Source organism: Hordeum vulgare, chromosome 4H (assembly GCF_904849725.1).
Source record: "Hordeum vulgare subsp. vulgare chromosome 4H, MorexV3_pseudomolecules_assembly, whole genome shotgun sequence".
Lineage (NCBI taxonomy): Eukaryota > Viridiplantae > Streptophyta > Magnoliopsida > Poales > Poaceae > Hordeum > Hordeum vulgare.
In genome coordinates, this window is record NC_058521.1 from 161,422,154 (window position 1) to 161,434,434 (window position 12,281).

Genomic DNA, 12,281 nt, shown 5'->3' on the forward strand with positions numbered 1-12,281 from the left:
ACCGAGGAGTCTCTCGGGTCATGTCTACATAGTTCTCGAACCCGCAGGGTCTGCAGACTTAAGGTTCGACGTTGTTTTATGTGTATTTGAGTTATATGGTTGTTACCGAATGTTGTTTGGAGTCCCGGATGAGATCACGGACGTCACGAGGGTTTCCGGAATAGTCCGGAAACGAAGATTGATAAATAGGATGACCTCATTTGATTACCGGAAGGTTTTCGGAGTTATCGGGAATGTACCGGGAATGACGAATGGGTTCCGGGAGTTCACCGGGGGGGCAACCCACCCCGGGGAAGGCCATAGGCCATAAGGGTGGCGCACCAGCCCTTAGTGGGCTAGTGGGACAGCCCAAAAGGGCCCTATGCGTCATACAAAGAAAAATCAAAGAGAAAGAAAAAAAAAGGGAGGTGGGAAGGAAGGGAAGGACTCCCACCCACCAAACCAAGTCCAACTCGGTTTGGGGGGGGAGCCTTCCCCCCTTGGACTCGGCCGACCCCCTTGGGGCTCCTTGAGCCCCAAGGCAAGGTCCCCTCCCTCCCACCTATATATACGGAGGTATTGGGGCTGATTTGAGACGACTTTTCCACGGCAGCCCGACCACATACCTCCACGGTTTTTCCTCCAGATCGCGTTTCCGCGGAGCTCGGGCGGAGCCCTGCTGAGACAAGGTCATCACCAACCTCCGAAGCGCCGTCACGCTGCCGGAGAACTCTTCTACCTCTCCGTCTCTCTTGCTGGATCAAGAAGGCCGAGATCATCGTCGAGCTGTACGTGTGCTGAACGCGGAGGTGCCGTCCGTTCGGTACTAGATCGTGGGACTGATCGCGGGATTGTTCGTGGGGCGGATCGAGGGACATGAGGACGTTCCACTACATCAACCGCGTTCACTAACGCTTCTGTTGTACAATCTACAAGGGTACGTAGATCACTCATCCCCTCTCGTAGATGGGCATCACCATGATAGGTCTTCGTGCGCGTAGGAAATTTTTTGTTTCCCATGCGACGTTCCCCAACAGTGGCATCACGAGCTAGGTTCATGCGTAGATGTCTTCTCGAGTAGAACACAAAAGTTTTTGTGGGCGGTGATGTGCGTTTTTCTTCCCTCCTTAGTCTTTTCTTGATTCCGCGGTATTGTTGGATTGAAGCGGCTTGGACCGACATTACTCGTACGCTTACGAGAGACTGGTTTCATCGTTACGAGTAACTCCGTTGCTCAAAGATTACTGGCAAGTGTCGGTTTCTCCAACTTTAGTTGAATCGGATTTGACCGAGGAGGTCCTTGGATGAGGTTAAATAGCAACTCATATATCTCCATTGTGGTGTTTGCGTAAGTAAGATGCAATCCTACTAGATACCCATTGTCACCACGTAAAACATGCGACAACAAAATTAGAGGACGTCTAACTTGTTTTTGCAGGGTATGCTTGTGATGTGATATGGCCAACGATGTGATGTGATATATTGGATGTATGAGATGATCATGTTGTAATATAAAATATCGACTTGCACGTCGATGGTACGGCAACCGGCAGGAGCCATAGGGTTGTCTTTATACTAACGTTTGTGCTTGCAGATGCGTTTACTATTTTGCTAGGATGTAGTTTTAGTAGTAATAGCATGAGTAGCACGACAACCCCGATGGTAACACGTTGATGGAGATCATGGCGTGACGCCGGTGACAAGAAGATCGTGCCGGTGCTTTGGTGATGGAGATCAAGAAGCACGTTGATGATGGCCGTATCATGTCACTTATGAATTGCATGTGATGTTAATCCTTTTATGCACCTTATTTTTCTTAGAACGACGGTAGCATTATGAGGTGATCTCTCACTAAAATTTCAAGACGAAATTGTGTTCTCCCCGACTGTGCACCGTTGCTACAATTCGTCGTTTTGAGACACCACGTGATGATCGGGTGTGATAGACTCAACGTTCACATACAATGGGTGCAAAACAGTTGCGCACGCGGAACACTCGGGTTAAGCTTGACGAGCCTAGCATGTGCAGACATGGCCTCGGAACACATGAGACCGAAAGGTCGATCATGAATCATATAGATGATATGATTAGCATAGGGATGCTTACCACTGAAACTATACTCAACTCACGTGATGATCGGACATGAGCTAGTGTAAGTGGATCATGAACCACTCAAATGACTAGAGAGATGTACTTTTTGAGTGGGAGTTTAGCAAATAATTTGATTAAGTTGAACTCTAATTATCTTGAACATAGTCTAAAGTCCACTTCGAATATATTTGTGTTGTAGATCATGGCTCACGTGACAGTCATCCTGAATTTTAATACGTTCCTAGAGAAAGCTAAGTTGAAAGATGATGGAAGCAACTTTGTAGACTGAGCTCGTAATCTTAAGCTAATCTTACAAGCTGGGAAGAAGGATTATGTCCTTAATGATGCGCTAGGAGATGAACCACCCGCTACAGCTGATCGGGATGTTAAGAACGCTTGGTTAGCACGTAAGGAGGACTACTCAATAGTTCAATGTGCAGTCTTGTATGGCTTAGAACCGGGACTTCAACGTCGCTTTGAGCGTCATGGAGCATTTGAGATGTTCCAGAAGTTGAAGTTTATCTTTCAGAAGAATGCCCAGATCGAGAGGTATGAGACCTCCGATAAATTCTATGCTTGCAAGATGGAGGAAAACTCGTCTGTCAGTGAACATGTGCTCAAAATGTCTGGGTACTCAAACCGTCTAGCTGAGCTGGGGATTGAACTCCCGCAAGAAGCTATCACTGACAGAATCCTTCAATCACTGCCGCCAAGCTATAAAGGCTTTGTGTTGAACTACAACATGCAAGGGATGAACAAGTCTCCCGGCGAGTTGTTTGCGATGCTGAAAGTCGCAGAGTCTGAACTCCGTAAAGAGCATCAAGTGTTGATGGTGAACAAGACCACTAGTTTCAAGAGAAACGGCAAAGGCAAGAAGGGCAATTCGAAGAAGAGCGGCAAGCCTGCTGCCAATCCGACGAAGAAACCCAAAGCTGGACCTAAGCCTCAAACAGAGTGTTACTATTGCAAGGGTATGGGTCACTAGAAGCGCAATTGCCCCAAGTATCTGGCAGATAAGAAGGCGGCCAAAGAAAAATCAGGTATATTTGATATACATGTTATTGATATGTACTTAACCGGCTCTCGTAGTAGTGCCTGGGTATTCGATACCGGTTCTGTTGCTCATATTTGCAACTCGAAACAGGAACTGCGGAATAGACGAAGGCTGGCGAAAGATGAAGTGACGATGCGCGTAGGAAATGGTTCCAAGGTTGATGCAATCGCCATCGGCACAGTGTCACTTCAGTTACCATCAGGATTAGTGATGAACTTAAATCATTGTTATTTAGTGCCTGCGTTGAGCATGAACATTATATCTGGATCTTGTTTATTGCGAGACGGTTACTCTTTTAAGTCAGAGAATAATGGTTGTTCTATTTCTATGAGTAACATCTTTTATGGTCATGCACCTAATGTGAGAGGATTGTTCATATTGAATCTTCATAGCGATACGCATATACATAACATTGAGACCAAAAGAGTTAGAGTTAACAATGATAGCACCATATTTTTGTGGCACTGCCGCTTAGGTCATATTGGTGTAAAGCGCATGAAGAAACTCCATGCTGATGGACTTTTGGAGTCACTTGACTTTGATTCACTTGACACGTGCGAACCATGCCTGGGAAAGATGACTAAGACTCCGTTCCCCGGAACAATGGAGCGTGCAAATGACTTGTTGGAAATCATACATACCGATGTGTGTGGTCCGATGAGCGTGGAGGCACGCGGCGGATATCGTTATTTTCTCACCTTCACTGACGATTTGAGTAGATATGGTTATGTCTACTTGATGAAGCACAAGTCTGAAACATTTGAAAAGTTCAAGCAATTTCAGAGTGAAGTGGAAAATCATCGTAACAAGAAGATCAAGTTCCTACGGTCTGATCATGGGGGTGAATATCTGAGTTTCGAGTTTGGTACTCACTTAAGACAATGTGGAATTGTTTCACAGTTAACACCGCCTGGAACACCACAGCGTAATGGTGTGTCCGAACGTCGTAATCGTACTCTATTAGAGATGGTGCGATCTATGATGTCTCTTACTGATTTGCCGTTATCGTTTTGGGGTTATGCATTAGAAACAGTTGCATTCACTTTAAATAGGGCACCATCAAAATCCGTTGAGGCGGCACCATACGAACTGTGGTATGGCAAAAGGCCAAAGTTGTCGTTTATTAAAGTTTGGGGATGTGATGCTTATGTCAAAAAGCTTCAGCCTGAAAAGCTGGAACCCAAAGCGGAAAAGTGCGTCTTCATAGGTTACCCAAAAGAGACAGTTGGGTACACCTTCTATATCAAATCCTAGGGCAAAGTGTTTGTTGCTAAAAACGGAGCTTTTCTCGAGAAGGAGTTTCTCTCGAGAGAATTGAGTGGGAGGAAGATAGAACTTGACGAGGTTGTCGAACCTCTCATCCCTCTGCATGGTGGTGCAGGGCAAGGGGAAACCTCTGTCGTTGCAACGCCGGCTGAGGAGGAAGTTAATGATGATGATCATGAAACTCCAGTTCAAGTTTCTGTCGAACCACGCAGGTCGACGAGACCACGTGCTGCTCCAGAGTGGTATGGTAATCCCGTCTTATCGATCATGTTGTTAGACAACAATGAACCTGCGAATTATGAAGAAACAATGGTGGGCCCAGATTCCAACAAATGGCTAGAAGCCATGAAGTCCGAGATAGGATCCATGTATGAGAACAAAGTGTGGACTTTGGAGGTACTACCTGAGGGCCGCAAGGCTATTCAGAACAAATGGATCTTTAAGAGGAAGACGGACGCTGACGGCAATGTGACCGTTTATAAAGCTCGACTTGTGGCAAAGGGTTTTTCACAAGTTCAAGGAGTTGACTACGATGAGACATTCTCACCCGTAGTGATGCTTAAGTCCGTCAGAATCATGTTAGCAATAGCTGCATTTTTCGATTATGAGATCTGGCAGATGGATGTTAAAACGGCGTTCCTTAACGGTTTTCTTAAGGAAGAGTTGTATATGATACAACCCGAAGGTTTTGTCGATCCTAAGAATGCTAACAAGGTGTGCAAGCTCCAGCGATCCATTTATGGACTGGTGCAAGCATCTCGGAGTTGGAACAAACGCTTTGATGAGGTGATCAAAGCATTTGGGTTTATACAAGTGGTTGGAGAATCTTGTATTTACAAGAAAGTGAGTGGGAGCTCTGTGGCGTTTCTAATATTATATGTGGATGACATATTACTGATTGGAAACAACATAGAGTTTTTGGAGAGCATAAAGGGTTACTTGAATAAAAGTTTCTCTATGAAGGACCTAGGAGAAGCTGCTTACATTCTAGGCATTAAGATCTATAGGGATAGATCAAAACGCTTGATAGGACTTTCACAAAGCACATACCTTGATAAAGTTTTGAAAAGGTTCAAAATGGAACAGTCGAAGAAAGGGTTCTTGCCAGTTTTACAAGGTACGAGATTGAGTAAGACTCAGTGCCCAGCAACTGATGAAGATAGAGAGCATATGCGCTCCGTCCCCTATGCTTCAGCCATAGGTTCTATCATGTATGCAATGCTGTGCACTAGACCGGATGTTAGCCTGGCCATAAGTATGGCAGGTAGGTTCCAGAGTAATCCAGGAGTGGATCACTGGACAGCGGTCAAGAATATCCTTAAGTACCTGAAAAGGACTAAGGAGATGTTTCTCGTGTATGGAGGTGACGAAGAGCTCGCCGTAAAAGGTTACGTCGATGCAAGCTTTGACACAAATCCGGACGACTCTAAGTCGCAAACCGGATACGTGTTTATTCTTAATGGGGGTGCGGTAAGCTGGTGCAGTTCCAAGCAAAGCGTCGTAGCAGATTCTACATGTGAAGCGGAGTACATGGCTGCCTCAGAGGCGGCTAAGGAGGGTGTCTGGATGAAGCAATTCATGACGGATCTTGGAGTGGTGCCAAGCGCACTGAATCCAATAACCTTGTTCTGTGACAACACGGGTGCCATTGCCTTAGCAAAGGAACCACGGTTTCACAAGAAGACCAGACATATCAAACGACGCTTCAACCTCATCCGCGACTACGTCGAGGGAGAGGACGTGAATATATGCAAAGTGCACACGGATCTGAATGTAGCAGACCCGCTGACTAAACCTCTTCCACGGCCAAAACATGATCAACACCAGAACTGTATGGGTGTTAGATTTATTACAATGTAACTCACATGATGATGTGAGGGCTATATTATTGACTCTAGTGCAAGTGGGAGACTGTTGGAATTATGCCCTAGAGGCAATAATAAATATAGTTATTATTATAATTCCTGTATCAAGATAATCGTTTATTATCCATGCTATAATTGTATTGAATGAAGACTCATTTACATGTGTGGATACATAGACAAAACACCATCCCTAGCAAGCCTCTAGTTGGCTAGCCAGTTGATCAAAGATAGTCAGTGTCTTCTGATTATGAACAAGGTGTTGTTGCTTGATAACTGGATCATGTCATTAGGAGAATCGCGTGATGGACTAGACCCAAACTAATAGATGTAGCATGTTGATCGTGTCATTTTGTTGCTACTGTTTTCTGCGTGTCAAGTATTTATTCCTATGACCATGAGATCATATAACTCACTGACACCGGAGGAATGCTTTGTGTGTATCAAACGTCGCAACGTAACTGGGTGACTATAAAGATGCTCTACAGGTATCTCCAAAGGTGTTAGTTGAGTTAGTATGGATCAAGACTGGGATTTGTAACTCCGTGTGACGGAGAGGTATCTCAGGGACCACTCGGTAATACAACATCACACACAAGCCTTGCAAGCAATGTAACTTAGTGTAAGTTGCGGGGTCTTGTATTACGGAACGAGTAAAGAGACTTGCCGGTAAACGAGATTGAAATAGGTATACGGATACTGACGATCGAATCTCGGGCAAGTAACATACCGAAGGACAAAGGGAATGACATACGGGATTATATGAATCCTTGGCACTGAGGTTCAAACGATAAGATCTTGGTAGAATATGTAGGATCCAATATGGGCATCCAGGTCCCGCTATTGGATGTTGACCGAGGAGTCTCTCGGGTCATGTCTACATAGTTCTCGAACCCGCAGGGTCTGCACACTTAAGATTGATATATAGGATGACCTCATTTGATTACCGGAAGGTTTTCGGAGTTACCGGGAATGTACCGGGAATGACGAATGGGTTCCGGGAGTTCACCGGGGGGGCAACCCACCCCGGGGAAGCCCATAGGCCATAAGGGTGGCGCACCAGCCCTTAGTGGGCTGGTGGGACAGCCCAAAAGGGACCTATGCGCCATACAAAGAAAAATCAAAGAGAAAGAAAAAAAGGGAGGTGGGAAGGAAGGGAAGAACTCCCACCCACCAAACCAAGTCCAACTCGGTTTGGGGGGGAGCCTTCCCCCCTTGGACTCGGGCGACCCCCTTGGGGCTCCTTGAGCCCCAAGGCAAGGTCCCCTCCCTCCCACCTATATATACGGAGGTATTGGGGCTGATTTGAGACGACTTTTCCACGGCAACCCGACCACATACCTCCACGGTTTTTCCTCTAGATCGCGTTTCTGCGGAGCTCGGGCGAAGCCCTGCTGAGACAAGGTGATCACCAACCTCCGGAGCGCCGTCACGCTGCCGGAGAACTCTTCTACCTCTCCGTCTCTCTTGCTGGATAAAGAAGGCCGAGATCAGCGTCGAGCTGTACGTGTGCTGAACGCGGAGGTGTCGTCCGTTCGGTACTAGATCGTGGGACTGATCGCGGGATTGTTCGTGGGGCGGATCGAGGGACGTGATGACGTTCCACTACATCAACCGCGTTCACTAACGCTTCTGCTGTACGATCTACAAGGGTACGTAGATCACTCATCCCCTCTCGTAGATGGGCATCACCATGATAGGTCTTCGTGCGCGTAGGAAAATTTTTGTTTCCCATGCGATGTTCCCCAACACATCACACACAAGCCTTGCAAGCAATGTGACTTAGTGTAAGTTGCGGGATCTTGTAATAAGGAACGAGTAAAGAGACTTGCCGGTATACGAGATTGAAATAGGTATGCGGATACTGACGATCGAATCTCGGGCAAGTAACATACCGAAGGACAAAGGGAATGACATACGGGATTATATGAATCCTTGGCACTGAGGTTCAAACGATAAGATCTTCGTAGAATATGTAGGATCCAATATGGGCATGCAGGCCCCGCTATTGGATATTGACCGACGAGTCTCTCGGGTCATGTCTGCATAGTTCTCGAACCCGCAGGGTCTGCACACTTAAGGTTCGACGTTGTTTTATGCGTATTTAAGTTATATAGTTGGTTACCGAATGTTGTTCGGAGTCCCGGATGAGATCATGGACATCACGAGGGTTTCCGGAATGGTCCGGAAATGAAGAGTGATATATAGGATGACCTCATTTGATTACCGGAAGGTTTTCGGAGTTACCGGGAATGTACCGGGAATGACGAATGGGTTCCGGGAGTTCACCGGGGGGCAACCCACCCCGGGGAAGCCCATAGGCCTTGGGGGTGGCACACCAGCCCTTAGTGGGCTGGTGGGACAGCCCAAGAAGGCCCTATGCGCCATAGGAAGAAAATCAAAGAGAAAATAAAAAAAAGGAGGAGGTGGGAAAGGGAAGAAGGACTCCACCTTCCAAACCAAGTAGGACTCGGTTTGGGAGGGGGAGACCTTCCCCCTTGGCTCGCCCGACCCCCTTGGGGCTCCTTGAGCCCCAAGGCAAGGCCCCCCCTCTCCCACCTATATATACGGAGGTTTTAGGGCTGATTTGAGACGACTTGTTCACGGCAGCCCGACCACATACCTCCACGGTTTTTCCTCTAGATCGCGTTTCTGCGGAGCTCGGGCGGAGCCCTGCTGAGACAAGATCATCACCAACCTCCAGAGCGCCGTCACGCTGCTGGAGAACTCTTCTACCTCTCTGTCTCTCTTGCTGGATTAAGAAGGCCGAGATCATCGTCGAGCTGTACGTGTGCTGAACGCGGAGGTGCCGTCCGTTCGGCACTAGATCGTGGGACTGATCGCGGGACGGTTCACGGGGCGGATCGAGGGATGTGAGGACGTTCCACTACATCAACCGCGTTCACTAACGCTTCTGCTGTACGGTCTACAAGGGTATGTAGATCACACATCCCCTCTCATAGATGGACATCACCATGATAGGTCTTCGTGCACGTAGGAAAATTTTTGTTTCCCATGCGACGTTCCCCAACAAGAACTTCTCGACATATTCAAGTACTTTTTCCTTCTCTTAAAGGTGTTGTTTATATAATCAAGTTGACGTTGTGCATCCGGCAGGAGATTCTTCACAACTTCTCGTTCTTGTTGCTACTGTGCCATGCCCTTATTGACAGCTTCAAGTTCTAACTCATGCGATGCCACGTCCTTCTTCATAGCATATAGTTCCTCATGCTAGTTTGTCAGATTGTGCTCTCCTTCTGGTTCTTCATGCTGCACTGACAGTGCATCCATGACTGGTTTAGATTGTTGTTTGTGGTGCAAATGACTTGCAGTAAGGTCATCATTTGAGCGTCCTAACTTTCCCTACAGAAAAAAAATACATACATGTTTGGGAGAATTACAAAACCTATAGATGCATATTCTACAATATAGAGTTACATGGGAGAACAAAGGTAAAAAGTAAGGAAGTGTTTGCAGAAAAGAGTTGCCCTACTCACTAGGTGAAACCGCTTTCTCTTTGATTTGATTTAGCTTGGTAATACATTACATTAAGAGACATGAGCTATTCAAACTCTTGAAGCAACAAATGTAGACCCTTAGTCACTTCTTCCAATTGATGACGATAATATCCATGCCATAATTTACTTGAAGATATTAGATTGTAGTGTACAATATAGATCCCGTGAGACATGACAGAGAATATAAACATATATTTTGGCCGTAGATGAAGAGTTTCCAATAAGATCGACCTGTACATATTTAGTTCTCATCGAATTTGCATATTTTAGTTCACTTTCAGTGCCACATTCATTCAATTCTTCATGGTGTGTACATCTAAGCGAAGGACCACATGTCCGTATATCTGATAAAGATGGGTAACCTGTCATACGATGTCAATGGCAAGCTAGTAAGTCAAGATTCTTTGCCTGTCGATACAAATTCTTCTTCTTCATTTGGTCTATATTCTTGTCCCACTTAGTTGTTGACATGTCAACATCCGCTACATAACATGATCAGTAGTTGATAGTAGGTGCAGCATGAGGCGGCAATAATTTCAAGTACGAGGGCCAAAATGAGTAAACACATGCTTAATTACTCTTAGATCAAGGTAATTAAGTATCAACAATAACCTTAGGTGGATTCACCAGCTGTCTTAAGCTGAATAATAACCCTCAATTTCATATCATGTAAACATGACAACAACTTTAATATGGGAAACTAACTAGGTTTTATAATGTAAACACGCGTGCAAATCAGATGGGTTACCAAGGGAATAATTGAGAGATACGGGAGGAGGTCATGTTTCTTGAAGGGGGCGTGGCTGTTGAATACATAAGTGGCATTATTTGGGGAGTTTCTGCATGTGCATGATCTAAGATCCATGAAATTAACTAGCGATCTACATATTGTCAACATGGATTAGTTGAGACCAAAAGCATCTTGAGAAAACATACCAACGTAATCAAAAGAAGAAAGACTCAAAGATTACATCAACAATTTACTAATCATTGAACCATAGATAGAATGGCATGCATTGTGAACCCGGGGAGCAATAAGAACCCTCATCTTAAAACCGAATAAGAAAACAAAGTTGTCACTCCATTCAATCGAGCTATACTACTTGTGTGACATCCTCATCTTTTGCTACAGTAATGTATGTAATTAAGCTACAGTGATCCCGCGCTAATGATGCCACATCATCGTAATTTTTATCATTGATCTCGTGTTAATCGAAATCGAGTCAAATTCAAAATTTAAAAATAAATCGAACGAGAAAAGTTTTCAAATGTTAAAATAAAAATGTCGGATGAGTTATAAATATTCCATAATAATTTATAGAAATGAAACGGGCATTTTTGAAAGAATTAAAACCCTATATGATTAAAAACAGAAAATATTAGAAAAATGAAATAAATAACAAAAAAACCTAAAGCCACTCGCCCAACTGGGACAAAATGGCCCAGCCGGCCACCTCTCACCGGCCCGTTCCACCTCGGGTATTTGACCCCCCCCCCCCAAGAACCCTAGCGCCCCACTCCCTCCACATGCCGCCGCCAGAGACATGGGGAACGAGCCCCCTCGTCAGATCCCAACCGCCAGCGCCCCTCCCCCCATCGCCCCACTAGCCCCACGCCCCCCAGATCCCGTCGCCCCTGCTCCCTCTCTCCATCCCGCTCGGCCCCTGCCCTGCGCTACCTTTCACCGCCGCTCTCCCCCAGCGGACGCGCCGCCTCGCCCCTCGCTGATACCATTCGCCCCTCCAGCCCCTCACCGCCCCACCGGCACCCACCGGCACCCTCCCCAGATCCCGTCGGCCGCACCCACTCCCACCCCCGGCCGACCCCTCCTGCTTCCCCCGCGTCGGCCCCGCGTCGGAGCCCCTCACCCACCGGCCACATTGCCCGGCCACCTGCCACCGGCCGGCGCCCCCTCTATCACCGCGCCTCCCCGCCTCCGCCGGCCACCGCCGGCCGGCTCACCGCCGTCAGCTACCCCGTCGACCCCATCGACTTCCACCCCATCGGATCCGATGCCGCCTCCTCCGCCCCTCCCCGAGAACTCCGGCTACACCGGACCTTCCCGTCAACGCCGGTGATTCCTCTATTTGGGCTCCTCCCACCACCCCTTCCTTCCTTTCCCCGCTCCAGTTCCGTTCTGACATTTATCGTCTCGTTCCGGCGCCGAAGATTTCCTGTATGAGGAGGTGCAGGTTGCCTCATTTCTCTCTCTGTTGAGAGAGATGCCAATGAGTTGAGAAGAGAGTTGGCAGAGAGAGAGTTGAGACGTAAAGAAAATAAAAATGGTGATATATGTATGTATGTATAGATGTGCATGTATGTATGTATTGAGTATGTACGGATGTATGTAGAAAAAGAAAAAAAGGCATAAAAATAAAAATAAAAATAAAAATATATTTTTATTAATAAAATAAATAAATAGATAATTCGATATATTATTTAAACTAATTAATTAAATAGATAAATTAGTAATCTGTTAATATAGATAAATGATTATCCTATAGCATACGA